Genomic DNA, 16,136 nt, shown 5'->3' on the forward strand with positions numbered 1-16,136 from the left:
ACCTTCCAGCTCAGGGTACCATGATATTTACTCACAGAGCCTATACTTGAAGTGTAGGCCCCTAGACCCAAGTTCAGTGTGCTTTCCACCACAATGAGCCCCCCTCAAAGGCTGTGAAAAAGCTTACTCCAGGTCAGCCAGAACAAACTGGGCATTCAGACTGAAATGGGTTCAGTTTATTACTTTGCAATGAGGTACTCAGAAATTCCTATGAAGTTCCTATTTCCATATGTGCCAGATTTTCTCCTACTAAAATGTTTCTTACAGGAACATGAGAAAACAGTTATAATTAAACTTAAGTAGAGTGACTATATTTAACACATTCCGTAGGAAATCTTCTGCGGAAGATGCCCTGAGGTAAAAGACTACATTAGCAAGTAACCTGAAATCCCTGAATCTGACAACCTTCCAGATACTCTCTGTTCTTAAGCCTCCTGGGCACAGAACAGGAACGTTTACCCTGAATGACAATGGAGAACTTAGGACCTTTCGCCTGGGTCCATTTCTGCCTCTCAACTACCCACATCCCCAAGACTCTATCTTGGGCCCATTTCTTGCTATATTCCCCCCTTCTTGGAAATCTCATTAGCTTTAATAGTTTCAATAATTATTTCTATCAAGATAATACTAAATACCTAGGCTAATTTGTCTTCTCGACTTGGCTTTTATGTCTCTAGCTGCCTACTAGAGCTCACTTCTTATATTTCCCATAGGTCTGTTTTATTGAACATGTCCAAAACATGAGTCATCTATTCAACTAAATCCACATACCTCTTTTGAGAATTCCTTATTTCCATTAAGGACATGATGTAGCAGCCACCATGTTGCCAATTGTCTATATTCACAAACTCAATCACTCTCAGTTCTTTCTTCTCCCTAAACCCCAATATCCAATTAGTGGCCAAGTGTTTCTCATTCTACCTCTATGTTTTATCTCCCTTGCTTTCCTTTCTCTCCACTCACATGGCCACCACCTTACTTCAGGCCCTCATTATTGTTCACCTATATTTCTATTTGCCCTCTGTTTGTACTTCCTGTTTATTGTCACTTCCGATTCCAATCTGCCTCTACACAACTGATCATAATCCTTTCAAAACTCATGTAATATTACTGATCAAATATTTTTAGTGGCATTCTATTTTTTCTAGCATAAAATAAAAATTCCCCAGTCTAGCATTTCAGGTCTTCAGAATCTGGCTCCAGATTACCTTCCCAGACTTTCACTTTATTCCCTATCACATATTATAAATTTCATCCAAATTGCTATACTTGTGGTATACAAAATCTGTTTTCTGTTTCCTACCTTTCTACTCCCACTATGTCTATTATGTACTCTGTCCACACCTCTGCACCTGAGAATCCTTAGCTTTCTTCAAAGCTCAGTTCATGTCCTACTTCCCATGGGAAACCTTTCCTTATCCACCTTATGTTAGTGTTCTCTCCTGACCTCAAATTATCTGGTATTTTTCTTTGTTTGCATGCTGTATCCTCCCATAGATCCTTAGTTCCTTGAAGGTAGGGACTGTTTTTTTTTTCTTTTTCTTTTTCATCTTTGTATCCTCAGCACTGAACATATCTTCATCAAAATAGGTATTTATGATGTATTTTTGAATTGAAATTCAAGGAAGGAGGAATCATTTATATGGGGAGAGAATAAGGGAGAGTTTCATGGAGAAAGGGAAATCTACACTGGCATGTGATGGAGAAAGATGCTATGAAGTACAACTTGGTGATAAATTCAGTTTCAGATAGAAGTCAAGGCCTGGGCAAAGCCATAGAAGGGAATGAAAATTTCATGAGTTGAGGGAATAACTTTTGGTCTGATTTGTCCTGAAAGTGTTTTGTATGAAGAGAAGTAGCATATTACTAGGCCAGAAAGGAAAGATAACTACATGGATATTGAGAGGTACTTTGAATGTCTGTATAACAAGCCTATACTTTAACAGAACTAGTATTCAAACCCAAGCCTTCGGTTGACATCCAGAAATATTTCCATGCCATGAAATCCTTTGAAGAGAAGTTCATGATCAGCCTGTACATCAGAAAGATAACTAAGATTTTATGAAATGTGAAAATAAAATTGCTATTCAAATGTCATCATTAATATTTTTGTTATTCTTCTTATTTACTATATCTTTAAATAGATCTGACATGTTAACATGGATCTGAATGTTAACATAATCTTTTATCCATGTAATAGGGACCTGACTAATTATAAAACATGGATTTTGGGGGAGCCTGCTTCCAATCATGTGTAAAGATGGGACCTAGCTCATCATTTCAGAGTATGCACAGGTATTCTATAACTATTTCATATTTACTTACTATATATCTAAGAAGGTTCTTTTGGTTTGACTACTGATCAGAAATTTTTGCAAGCAAAGAATTCCAACAAATTCAGTCTTGGTTTCTTTTCTTTTTCTGCCAGTGTTCTATCAAGGAGACATTAACTGCTCTAAGTTTCCAGGTTAGGAGTACCAAGTGTTCAGTTAACCTATTCTGGTGAACTTGAACCCAGTCTCTCTTGTTGCATCCATCTCTGTTGTGTCTATTTTTTCTTACTCTTAGATGAAGGAGTATCAGAGATGACTGTTCCCTTTTGAGCTTTGCAAGGTCAGAAGTAAGTTTTAGAGTTTTCTGGCAGCCAAGCCTAGTACCTACCAGAGACTTGCTTGAAGAGTGAGTTGTCAGAAGTCTGGGAAGTGGAATCTATAACGATGTTTTCTGGCAAAAAAGTCAGGTAAGGAACAAGTGAAGCCCTGAAGAATGACAGGAATAGTGGTGGAAGGGAATGACCCATCTAGTAACCATGCCACAGTCAAAAATGAACTTAGTGGGTGGATTGTTTGTAGAAACCACATTACATTTCAGCCCAGTCTTCCAAGAGACCAAAGGGGTGCCCTCAGGGAGTTGGAAGTGGGTACTTTCTAACTCCAGTTCTTACTATATCTTCTCAAGTAAATATGCCTTTCTAAATGTTAATTGATAAGGATTAACTAAGTGATACTGGATACTGGGCCATTTAGCAATAGTATCAATGATACTGAAGAGATATTAAATAGCACTGGAAATTGATTTTATTGAGCATACCCTGGAAAGGTAGCTGGTAACATTAGAGAAGAACTCTAAGCTATAAGGTTTCTCCCAAAAACCTAAGGGAAAGATATAGTCTTCTCTAGAAACATGACTTTCAAGTAAGAATGAGAGTTGGAATAAGGGCTCTTAGAGTATATAGGGCTACATCTGTAGCCCAGGTGGTACCCTCACTGACCAAAAGGGGCCCTATCTATACTCAGGTTCAGTACTGGGCAAGTTTGGGCACTAAAGAGAGGGGGTTCAGGTTTTTCTTCAAACTTCCTGATTCATTATGCCCCCATCTGGAGATCTTTCAGGTAAATCTCCTTAAACAAAGCAGAGGTCTGACTCATGTCTGCAGTCTGTCCCATTGTGAAGGGATTGACAGAGTTCAGTTTGAATGTACAAAATAATAGATAATGAAGTGGAATGTGTGTTAGTTTTGGAGTCAGAAAACCTGAGTTTAAATTCTAACTGTGACTTACGGGCTGTTTGACTTTGGACAAGCAGCTTAACCTTTCTGAGCCTCATCTATGAAATGAGGAGCTTGGACTAGATGACTTCTAAGGTAATATTCAGTTCTGTGTCTATGATCATATGATACCAAACATATGACAGCTGTTGATTTCCTCCACCACAAAAGAAATTATTAAAACACAAAAGATTTATGAGCCAAAAACTGACAAGTACTTAAAACATGAAACAATAATCCATAAATCCAATTATGCTATCCTACTAGTAGAAGACTTATAGGATTGCTGAACAAGCATTTCAATTTTACCTTGTTTGTACTGTGTACGCAATGTACCCAAGATACTCATCTTCTGACTAGCCCAGTATGAATGATTTAGCCATTTTGTGTTCATCTTCCCACCCAACAAGTGTTACAGCTGTAGAAGTTCTGTTCTTTTGACAGTGTCCAAGTCTCCAAATGACATGAGAACTCTTGAATAGTCATGGCTAGAAATACCTCAGCATTGACACTCAATTGCCTCTGATCAGAGTAAGAAAAAAAAAAAGATGTTGAAGAGGCAACTGATAACTTGAGAATTAATTTCAAGCTCACTTAGACAAGTGCATGCTCTATCTGCCATGCATATGTGGCTACTCTAGTGGCTGCCAGAGAGACAATGGGAAGAGAAGGCTCCAGAATTCCTAAACTTTAAATCTGAAGGATACCTGACAGAGTCTTAAGGAACAGGATCAAAGAAGAAGAGAAAAGTAGAGATGTTGCCATTTCCTTTTAATGACTACTGAGCTGGCAGCTCTTCTTGGCTTAGTCACCATTTCTCTTTGGCACACTACCCATTCTCCATCCCTCCATCAAGAACCAGAAGCCTCTACAGTAGTGGTCTAGAGTACATGTCATTGGAAGTCACTTACACATGTTTCAGCCAATCACTCTCCTTTACATTTGATGACTTCATAAGTATTTCCTAGTGGCCTTATTGTTTCTCAGAACTACTTGCACATTCTTAAATTTCTTACATTTCATTTTAAAAAAACCCACCATGTCTCACAGTCTTCATGTCAGCTTCTCTATTCTACTTAAGAAAGTTTTGGGGAAAGGTCTTCTCTCCTCTCCAAGCATAGTCATTATAAATCATGTAGTGCTAGACTAGCAATTATTGGAACAAGATGACTCATATTGTTTTATACTGTTTTGGGAAAAGCAGTCTTAGTTTGTCACTGGAACCAAAATATCATTCCACTAACTTAGTGTCTCCTCTCATCATCCTCTATTGATAAAGAAAGAGAAGATGTCTTGCTTTTCAGAGAAAGTTTTCTTTTCTCCATCCTTTAACTTTGTTCCTTCCTTAGCTTGAGATGATGGGAGGGGAAAGGACAAAGAGGGCAAGAGAAGAGAAAAGGGAAAGGAAATGAGAAAATGAAAAGGAAAAAAGAAGTATTTCAATGAATAGAGATTTACTCATCTCTGGAGATTTTCAAGTAGAGTATGGATGACCTTTTGACTAGGAGCAAATTCTTCTTCAAATATGAACTGGTCTAGGTCTTTTATAACTCTGAAATTCTATGATTCTTAGATTTTTCTGTTGACTTTTTAATTCATTTTAGTAGATGCTTAAAAATGTTTCCTGAGTGTAATCATTTGATAAAATTCTTACACAATATATATGACTCTTCAGAGAGCACAAGCGCATTACAAGAGGTAATTGAGTATCAATTCTGAGATATTTCTAGTCATGGCAGTTCAGGAGGTCTAGTATCATTGGGAGACTTGGATGCTGCCATTAGAACAAAACTTCTACAGCTGTGCCACTTACTGGGTGGGAGGATGAACACAAAAAGGAGGATAAATCATTCACGTGGTCAGAAGATATATATCCTGGGCACGTTGCTCACACAGTGCAAAAAATGGAAAAGTGAAATGCTTGCTCAGCAATCCTATAAGTCTTCTAGTAGTGTCTTTTGCATAATAAAGCATAATAGGAATTATGGGTTATTGTTTCATGTTTTAAATATTGGTCAGTTTTTTGTGTATAAGTTTTTTGTGTTTTAATAATTTCTATGTGGTGGAGGAAATCAATAGCTGTCATATGCTTAGTATCTGTGATGGCAATCAAATTAGGCTCTTTTGCTGTTTTTGCTTTACTAAAGTGCCTCTGATTGTGTTCATCCTTTGTTTTTGAAGAGGACCATGACATCAGAGAAATGATGACATGAGTTGCACTTGACTTTGTTTGAGTGAGGGAGGGCTATGCAAGGTCATCAGCCTCATTTTCTCCTCCTGAGCCATGTGGATCCCTTGACCAGATATTTATCAGGATGCCTGGAGATGACCAGGATGCAATGGGAGACCTTGGCCCTTAGGCTAAGACCTTTTCAGGTACTCACTTAAAGTGAGGTAATGCCCATTCAGTGAATAGGCTTCTTTAAAAATTAGTCAGGGGATGCCCTCTTTAAATAGAAAAGAAAAAAATATAGACAATTAAATCACTGAGGAAGGGGCAGGAGCCTCAGGGTTGTTGTTTCAAAGAGAAACAGTTACTATTGACATTCACTCTAAGCCAGGAGGGTCCAAAAAGAGCCACTGAGTGGAGCTTGGGCAGTGACCCATTGTTGTTCAATCTATGAGTTTCAATAATGCACTGGGTCTAAGGTTTTAGAGAGGTTTGTCAGACAAGAAAAGAAAGAAAGGAAGAAAGAAAGGAAGGAAAGAAGGAAGGAAGGAAGGAAGAAAGAAAGGAAGGAAGGAAGGAAGGAAGGAAGGAAGGAAGGAAGGAAGGAAGGAAGGAAGGAAGGAAGGAAGGAAGGAAGGAAGGAAGAAAGGAAGGAAGGAAGGAAGGAAGGAAGAAAGGAAGGAAGGAAGGAAGGAAGAAAGGAAGAAAGGAAGAAAGAAAGAAAGAAAGAAAGAAAGAAAGAAAGAGAAAGAGAAAGAAAGAAAAATATAAAAAGAAGGAAAGAAAGAAGGAAGGAAAGAAAGATCTAGCCAGTAAACCCCAAGTTATCTGGGTAGCTTCTGGACATCAAAATTTACCTTCTTTTGGAGAGAAGGAAGGGGAGAGGTTGAGAAAGAAGATGAACTGAGTTACCCAGTTAGCTGGGATCCCATTCTGACTGAATATTGTGATTAAAGATCTCCCCCACACATTCATGAGCCTGCCCATTGAAGGAAGTTTGCTTAGGAGAGCTGTTTTGTAGGAGGGTCCCAACTACCTTTTTTTTTTTATTGAGGCAGTGGGTCAGAGGGCTATGCCCTCTGACTCTGAAAAGTGTATAAATATTCTGAGGGTGAGGTTTTACTTTGGGGCTTACAGTCTTCAAGTGTTTCTTTGGCCAGAGAGACTCTGGGAAGCTGCTAAGCAGCTCCCCTGCTAAAACCCAGAAGTTGGTGGTTCCTTCTCTGATAACTGTATACGTAGGTAATGGTCAGACAGTTTTGGAAACTGTCTGTTGACTTTTGATTTCTCTGTGTTTTCTCTGAAATTTTGATTTTGATTTTCTCTGATACCTGTGCTTGATTAAAGTTGCTGTTAACCCCTCAAAGGTTGCCTTTTCTTTTAGGGGAGCAGATCAAAGAACGTGTGATGCCAAATCCCCCTATGTATGTTGGGGTGCTTAGTGATACAGTATCATATGATCATAGATATAGAACTAAATGTTATCACAGAAATCATGTAGTCCTATGCTTCTTAAACTATGGATCATGACAGGTCACAAAAATATTTTGTAACAGTAAAAGTTTTCTGGATGTGCAATAACCAAAAATTAATTAAAAATCAAACTTGTAATGAAACCAAGGTGTTTCTGGCAGTGCTTGCCCACGCTACATCACACAACTTCACTGCAGCTTTGGTTTTGAACACAAAGCATGTACACTTTGCAATGAGCATATCCTCAGGCCTCACAATGTCAAGGAATACCGCCCAAATGCCAAAAGGGGTCACGTGTGGAAGAAATTTAAGAAGCCCTGCTTAATCCAAGCTCCTCATTTTATAGATGATGTTAGAAAGTTTAAAAAGACTTGTCCAAAGTCACACAGCTAGTAAGTAACAGTTCTAGTTTAAACTCAGGTCTTCTGACTCCAAATCTAACACACATTCTTCTTCATTATCTATTATTTTATACATTCAGACTGAACTCTGTTAATCCCTTTCACAATGGGGCAGACTTCAGACGTGAGTGGCATGCTCAGATTTGTGCCTTAAAGGAATTATTTTGCCAGCTAATAGAGGGTGGGTTGAATATAATATAGGCTAGAAGTAGGAGAAAATTGGAGGCCATTCAAATAACCTAGCTGAGAAATAATGAAGGTTTGAAATTAGGTGGTGGAGAGGTGGGTGGAAAGAAGGGGCAGATGTAAGTAATATAATTGTTGTGGAAATGCAATTGATAAAACTTAGCAAGTGATTAGATATGAAGGGTGTGGGAGTACTCTAGCATGGTATGTTATATGTCTTCCAGGTTCTATATTCTATTTTACAAATCTGTTTTCTAAATTCCATTTCAAACTTAACATTCTGTATTACCATTTTAGTTTTGAAGTCTCTCTTTGCTCTAACATTCTATAAACAAGTGATTAGCAATGAAAAGTTTATATGAAAAAACACTCCAGAAGTCATATATAAGAACTCATTTGAGTCAACTATGCAACTTGCACTCACAATCACACTGTGTACTTTGTGGTTCATAGAAGGCAGGTGACTACCCTCAGATCTTTAGTGGTATTACGGTAGGTTGGTACTTATAGTTCCATAGTGTCCACCAGTGTGCTTCCCATTGACAATCAGTTGGTACACATAATTACTTTTTCAGTGAGGCATTTAAAAGATAATATTGTAAAAAAAGTTTTTACTTACTTGCCCAAAAGCTCTCCTACAAATACATACAGGCTCATGGTAAGCATAGGGTCAACACTTAGAGTATAATGGTAGTAATGTGTAGCACATATGTACTGAACATGTGTAGCAAAAGAGTAACTCACAACTCTAAGTAGTAAACCACTCTGGACTGTGCCATCATGCCCTCAACCGCCTTCTTACTCTAGAACTTGCCTCAGATCCTCAGAGAGTAAGGTCTTTTGACCCTGGAACAGGCTTTCTCCCATTGGTGAGTTCCTTCTGGGGCCTCCATCTTGGGGAGATGTTCAAGCTAGCTATCCTCAATAATCCCTCCAGCTCTGCTTCAGACTCCCTATAGTTTGCTATTGTTTCACCATAAAGGAACCTTCTCCCTTCCATCCCCAGATTTCCATTTTCATTTGACATATTTCCCTTTACTAAGCATGAAAGACACTGACTCCCTTTGAGTGGGATATTTTTATGTCCCTAGATGACTAGGATGCCATGTCAATCTAATCAGAGGGCACCAGGAATCTGTGTCAAGGGAGGTACATCTTGAGCTTTTTCTCCCTTCTGGGCCAATCAAGTTCTGATTTTACCACTTTTTTGAGGCTAATCCAAGTTGCAGGGGTGTGTGTGTAAATACTGGTAAATACTGGTCCTGATATCACAATGAGTCATATGCTTCTGCTTGTACCAGAGGGCAGAAAGGAGAAGCAAATCAGCCCAGAGCAGGTATTATGCTCCCCAATCCATCCATTGATCATGTCACTATTGATAATGGCTCTGTGATAGATCATGTATCCATTCAGAAGCAGAGAAACACACTAAGAATAGACAGCTGTGAAATGAGAGTCATCTTAACTGGGAGGTAGTGCCAGGAAATATGACTCTTTTTGGCAGAGAGAGAAGTGACAACTACAGGTATAGGCTCAAGAAAGGAGTCAATCCTGACACCCACCTGTCATGTACACAAGTGAAACTTCATGAAGACTTTAAAAAGAGATAAAGTACTTTGAATATCAAGAATTGTGAGTTACTGCTTTGGCATAAATGTTCTTTGCAGTGTGCCTCACTACCATTATAGTCTTAAGTATTGAACTCACTCTTCTTACAGACTTAGGTGTATTTGTGGGGCAGTGCAGGCTGTTATTTTTTGGGGGGGTTGTTGTTTTGTGCCAACTTTCATTACTTTGTTATTCTCGTAAATGCCTTTGCTAAAATCTAATTGAGCCTACTGACTGATTCTTAATGGGTAGCACTTTAGTGGGGCTTGGGAACTTCAATGTCAGAAACATAGCTGCATAGGATTAACCCTAGAAATGTAAGTCTAGGGGAGCTATAATATTAGAAATACAGTTACACAGGGTTACTTCTAGAACCCTAAGTCACCTTCTGGGGAACCAACCCCCCAGTACAAGTATAGATTGGGGGAATTTTTCAGTCTGAGAATGAATATTTCACATGTATATACAAAGTCTCATAGCATGACAACTATAAAATGTCATTTTCCTCCCATGAATAAATGACTGTAGTCCCCTATAAGTTTTTAGTGGTGTTAATGGAGGTTAAAATTTGTATTCTCTTTTTAACTTGAAGCTAATCACTTTAAGCTACACTGGTATTTGCCCAGTTCTACATGTTCCATCTGGGTTCTCTGGCAGTTGGAGTGTTACTCCAGGAAGATTCTAATAAAATTTGATCAAATATTTTGTGTGAAACAGATCTGAGATTAGTGCCTTCTCTGCACATAGAGACACAGGAGAGAGCTTGTTTAAGCTTTCTGAATTCTAAAGGTCAGAAAACACTTCACTTTTTAAAGGGATGCAATTTTCTTTAGTCATACCTCCTCTCTCTATTCTGACTTACCATTTCACTGTGGACCTGTCTTTTTCTCAGTTAGTAAGCATCAATAAGAGATGGCTAATGGTGTCCTATGAATATGTTCCAGATGTCACATGTTTTCTCCTCCCATGATTAATTTTGCTATTGTTTCATGATCCTGAAAAATGGGTGTGTGGGGTCTTCTTTGGATTTAATGTGCAAGGGAAAAGAAACCCCACAGCTTGCTACCCAGCTCTAGAAAAGTAGAGCCAAGAGTAAATATATTCATTGTCTTTCAAAGAAAAGGCATTTGGTGGTGCCTGAGGAATACACGACTGAGATGAAACTGAGGCTGGGAGGGAAATTGAATGAGAAATAGGTTTTGCTTCTGGGCAGACACTGCAAACCTATCAGCTGCCTACCTCAACTGCTGCACCTCCTAAAACCCTAACCCATAATTGTAGCATCTCAGATCTGGAAGGGACCACAGAGAAAAGCATCATGGCCAGAGTAGTGGTACACAAAGCAATGGAACTGGGTTCAAACCCTGACTCTGACAATTTCAATCTGTGTGACATTGGCAAATAACTTAACTATCCTAGCCCTTGTAAGATTGTAGATTTAGAGTTGGAAGGGACTTTAGCTTACTGTCCCATGATCACACAGCTAGTAAATGTCAGAGGCAGTATCTGAACTCAGGTCTTCCCAGCTTCAAGTCCCACACTCTCTCTATCCACTATACCACGCTCCCCTTTCCTCATTTGTGGAGGGAAAGGATTGAATTCAATTGTCCAAAAGGTCCTTTCAGAGTATTTTCAACACACATGAACAGGAATTTCCCTCACAAACTGCTGCGGCCAGCAAAGTCGGGCAGGTCTGGGGTGGTCACGGGGCTCACAGACAGAGGATGAAAAGACAGGCGGGACACAGCAGTCTGAACAAGCTGAGTTTATTCTAGACATACTGAGCCAACAAATCAGAGGGGTCAAGGTGCTTATATAGTAAAAACCATAGGGGTAGCGATAAGGCATGAGAACAGAACAGATCGTGATAAGTAGAAAGGGAGGCCTCAAGGCCTCTTTATCGGAATATTATCCTGTATAGCAGGGGCCTTGATGTCTGGAACTTCAACACCCGAATTCAAGAACGTGCACCTGAGAACAATATATCACTTAACTTCTCAAGCCCACTATCTTTCTCCCTTGGAGAAGGGGAACTCTTGATAAGGGGCTCTTTCAAACCTCTCAAGGTTCTCTACAACCAACATCTGATACAAATGATTATTTTGTTTCTTCCTCAAGTTCTCTAGCATTGAGGAACTGATAACCATTGAGATACGCTATTCCATTTTTGGATGTCTAATTACAGAGTATTCTGCCTTATATTAAGAGGAATCTCTATCTTCTCTTTCTACCCATTGTTTGGCTTTTTTGTTTTTGTTTCTCTCTTCCAGAGGCTAAGGAAAATAAATCTAAACTTCCTTTTCAATTGGCATCCCTGCAAACATCTGAAGACAGTCATCATGTTTCCTCTAAGTCTTCTCTCTTCAAATAATCTTCATATGACATGGGCTCTGATCTTCTTGCCATCTTGGTTGCCCCTTTTCTCTCTGGAGAAGCACTGGCCTGTCCTCCCAAAGTATGAGGCACAGAAGTGAACTTAGTTCTCCACAAGTGGCCTGGCTAGGGCAGAGGCAAGCACACTGACTTTCTCTGCCTGTGTTTTTGGACTTTGTTCTTTTAGTAATGTAGCCCAAGATCGAATTAGTTTGGTTTGGGTTGCCTTGTCATGTTGTTGACTCATTGAGCTTGACAACTCCATAAAATCAAGAGTGAACAGGGAAATAAGACAAAGGAAAGGAGTTGAAGGAAATGAAACTACCAAGGAAAACACAACAGATTTTTTATTTTTCAAAGGTCAGTGCTATACAGGATTAGTTTGAACTAAGCCAGCACCACAGTGTAATTTGCAATATTTTCAAACACTTCAGAACAAGCATTTCTAGTTCTTCCTAATACCATCTCTGAGCCATGACTATCTAAATAGACAGTGGGCATTAAAGTTCATAGGGCTTGATATTGCTTGTAAAAAAAAAAAAATGGAGCCCCTGCAGGATCTTATTTTATTATTGGCCTTTATTAGGACCATGGCCAATGGCGATTAAAGTATTGTGGCATATCTGTCAGCATGCATGGATGCATGGGGATTATTAGTAACAGAATTTAAAAAGTCTAGAAGCCAAAGAACTCCAGACACGAGGCTAGAATACTAATTTTCTCAATCCTTCCCTTTCAATCAGTTGATATCCCTGTATTAAGAGAGGGCTACCATGGCAAATCTTTGTGATCCATATTTGTTTTTAATGGTTTACTAAACAACTTATTTAATAGAACTACCATCTAGAGTAAAAACTAGAAATTGTTTCTCTATTTAAATAGTGGTAAGAAAATTTTCCCTCTGCTAGGATAATTTTTAAGGAAAAAACTTTTAGAATTATTCATGTTACATAATTATTCATTCTATTATGTCAAAGTCAAATTCACTGGATTATATTCTGCAGATTTCATTCTCCCCTCCCTCTCTGCTAAAAAAAAAAAAAAAAAAGTAAGCAGGACCTTTTCCCTTTGGCTCATTTTTCATTCTCAGTAATTTTCTATCTGACAGGTCTTTCAGGACCTTCCAATGTAAGTTTATCTGACTCAGGTGATTTGAACTCACAAAGGGCAGCTAGGTACTCTCTAACAATCTTTCTTATTATCTGTAGACATCCTCTTAGTCATTTTTATTCTTTCTTTCCCCTTCAAAGCTCATTCTCATGGGCAGATAAAACAAGAAAACAAACACAAAAGAATTCAACAGTTCTGCCTTCTTTGGGAGCCAGTTACCATCACTCTGTCCACCAAGCGCAAGAGGTCTATTTCTTCTTTGATATGACTCTTTTCCCAAATATAACTAAAAGTAATGGGGTGGGGGTGGACATCTCACAGCTCTACCTTAGTGTAATATCAGTGTGAAAGTGATGAGAAAAGTAAACAAGATGGGTCACACGTGTGAACTTATTTCATGTGTTCACACACTATGAACTTATTTTAATGGCCATGAATGAAAGAATTGATTGGTTAAATATGCCTCTGGAGGAGTTAAATAGCTGAGGAAGAATTTTGGCATAATTCTAGTTATAAAGCAGTTGAGAGACAGAGAACTCCAGGCTCAGGAGTCCTTTGAGGAGACAGACTTCTGTAGTTGTAATAGAGGGAAACTGAGGGCTGAGAGGGCAGGGTAGGAGTAAGAGGATGAAAGGAGCAACGAATTGAGGTAGCTAGGTGATATGGTCGAGAAAGCACTGGGCCTGGAATCAGGAAGATCTGAGTTTAAATCTAGCCATGAACACTGACCCTAGGCAAGCCACTTAACCTAAGTCTGCCTCAGTTTCCTTAACAGTAAAAATAGGGATCATAATAGCACTTACCTTTCAGGGTTCTGTAAGGATCAAATGAGATAATATTTGTAGTGTTTAGCACAGTGCCTAGAATATATTAGGTACTTAATAACTGTTTTCTTCCTTATGCATAATGAAGTTGTTTGTTTTTTTAAAATCACCAAAATATCTTTATGTAGGTAGCTAAGTGTCCTGACAGATTTCCTGTGAAAAATCAAAGCTGTGGTACACCAAACCCTAATTCCAGAACTTGCTTGTTCAATTATTTGCTGAACTTGGAAAAAATTCGCTAAAGGGTTAAGTGTTTTCTTTTCCTTCCTTGATGACAAGCACTGGTTTTTTCTTTTTTTTCTGAGCAGATGGCCTGCCTTCCTTCCTTCCTTCCTTCCTTCCTTCCTTCCTTCCTTCCTTCCTTCCTTCCTTCCTTCCTTCCTTCCTTCCTTCCTTCCTTCCTTCCTTCCTGGAGTGTTCTACACTCCTCCCTACATGACCAATGACCATGGTATTGGAAAGACTTGATCAGTAGCAGGTCCAGTTGAGAGCAGTCAAGGTCTCATGGAGCACAAATATGGCCACACATGGAAATGGAAGGATAGCAAGAGGAGAGAGGAAGAGTGGGACTCTTCTTGGCAGAAAGAATGTTGGATTGGGGCTTTAGAAAGCATCCATCCATCAAACCCTAGAAGAAAGACACACCTAAGGTGAACTTGTTGAGAACTGTATGAAAGGAGAACAGGACTTCTAGTAACCAGGAGTTATGACTTATTCCTCTGAAATATGTGTTCTCTTCCTATAGATCTCATTACCTGTATACTTTGAGTTTGAGGCCACTCTTACTAGAGCCCTGTTATGTGCAGGATAAGAGTGGTTCTTTAATCTCTGTTCATCAGAATTCCTATAAAAATGGGAATAGTAATTTTTGCATAATCTAACTCATAAGGTTTATTTTATGAAGGAAATGGCACCTGCAATTGCCTTTCATTATATTGCTACCACTTAATATGTACCTGACACTTGATGCTTAATAAATGCCTATTGACTGAATGACTCATTGCTAAGTTACTGTTAATGATCTTTAAAAGGTTTTGGAAAATTTTAGAGGTTTGGCAGGACTGGAAAAGAGTAAAAAGTTTCCATTTTCAAAAAAGGGAGATTGACTTTTATCCCTATCAGAATTTTAGAGGGCATTATTGAAGTTCTGGGTCTGGAGCTTTTTTATAAAAGGAAGTGAAACAACAACCATTAAAACCAGCATGCCATTGTCAAGAACAGGTCATGCCAAACTAACCTCATTTTCTTTTTCTGACAGGGTCACTAGATTAGCAGATAAGTGGAATCCTGAAGGCATAGTAGACTTAGATTTCACCAAAGTATTTTACGTTTTTCATACGATCCCTGTGGAGAAGACGGACAATTGCTTTCTTCTTGATTGCATAGTTGGGTTGGTTTTGGAATTGGTTGAATGACTGGACTAAAAGAATAATCATTAACAGTTCAATGAAATATAGATGCCAGTCTCTATTGTAGGGCTCCAGGGATCTATCCTTGGCCCTATATTGTTATTAATAACTTGGACAGAGTCTTAGAAAGCATGTTTATCAAATTTACAAATTACATGAAATTTGCAAGGATAGCTAACAGAGCACAGATCAAAGATCTTGACAGTCTATGGTTCTCAAACTTTTTGATCACAGGACCTCTTTACACTTTTATAAATTATTGAGGATTTTTCTCAAGTGTTATTTATAGTTAAAGACACTGAGGCAGACAGAACAATGACTTGCTCAGAGTATCACAGGAAATGCCTGAGGCTGGATTTGAACTCAGGTCTTCTTGACTCCAGGTACAGTGTTCTATTAACTTGCCATCTAGCTAGAAATAGACAAATGTAAAAGGGGATGTCTTGGATGGTGGTTGTTTCTCCCAGCAATTTAACAGTTACTTGGTTGGATGTTTTAGAAGGAATTCTTGGTCAGATAATTATTGAATCTGATGACAGTTAAGGTTCCTTCCATTATCTGTATCTCTCTGCATTGCAACATCAAAATATATTTCTCTCTTTCTGGGTTTGAGGAAATCAGATTTGTGGATTTATTTCGAGAAAAAAGCTGCCAACATTACAAGGATGCAAAACATCACCACCTACATTAGTGACAGTTGAATAAATCTGTATATTGGAATAAGCTCTGGGTTTAGACCCAAAAAAAGTCTGTTTTTATTTCCCTGTTACAACCACTCCTATCTATGAAGCCAAGGGCAATGCAAGGCGATCAACTTTTCCGTGCTTTACCTTCCTCTATGGAAAAGAGAGATAATAATGTTTGCACTCCTACTCAACTCGTAGTGTTGTCATGAGGAAAGTGCATGATAAACCTGAAAGTACTAAGAAAATATGAAGTATTATTGTAATAAGTCTAAAATATTGAACTTGTTTTCGAATGTGAGATGTGCCAGTGTACGTCTGGCATCTACATAAAATGTGTGGTCATTTTAAC

Source organism: Notamacropus eugenii, chromosome 1 (genome assembly GCF_028372415.1).
Source record: "Notamacropus eugenii isolate mMacEug1 chromosome 1, mMacEug1.pri_v2, whole genome shotgun sequence".
NCBI classification, from domain to species: domain Eukaryota; kingdom Metazoa; phylum Chordata; class Mammalia; order Diprotodontia; family Macropodidae; genus Notamacropus; species Notamacropus eugenii.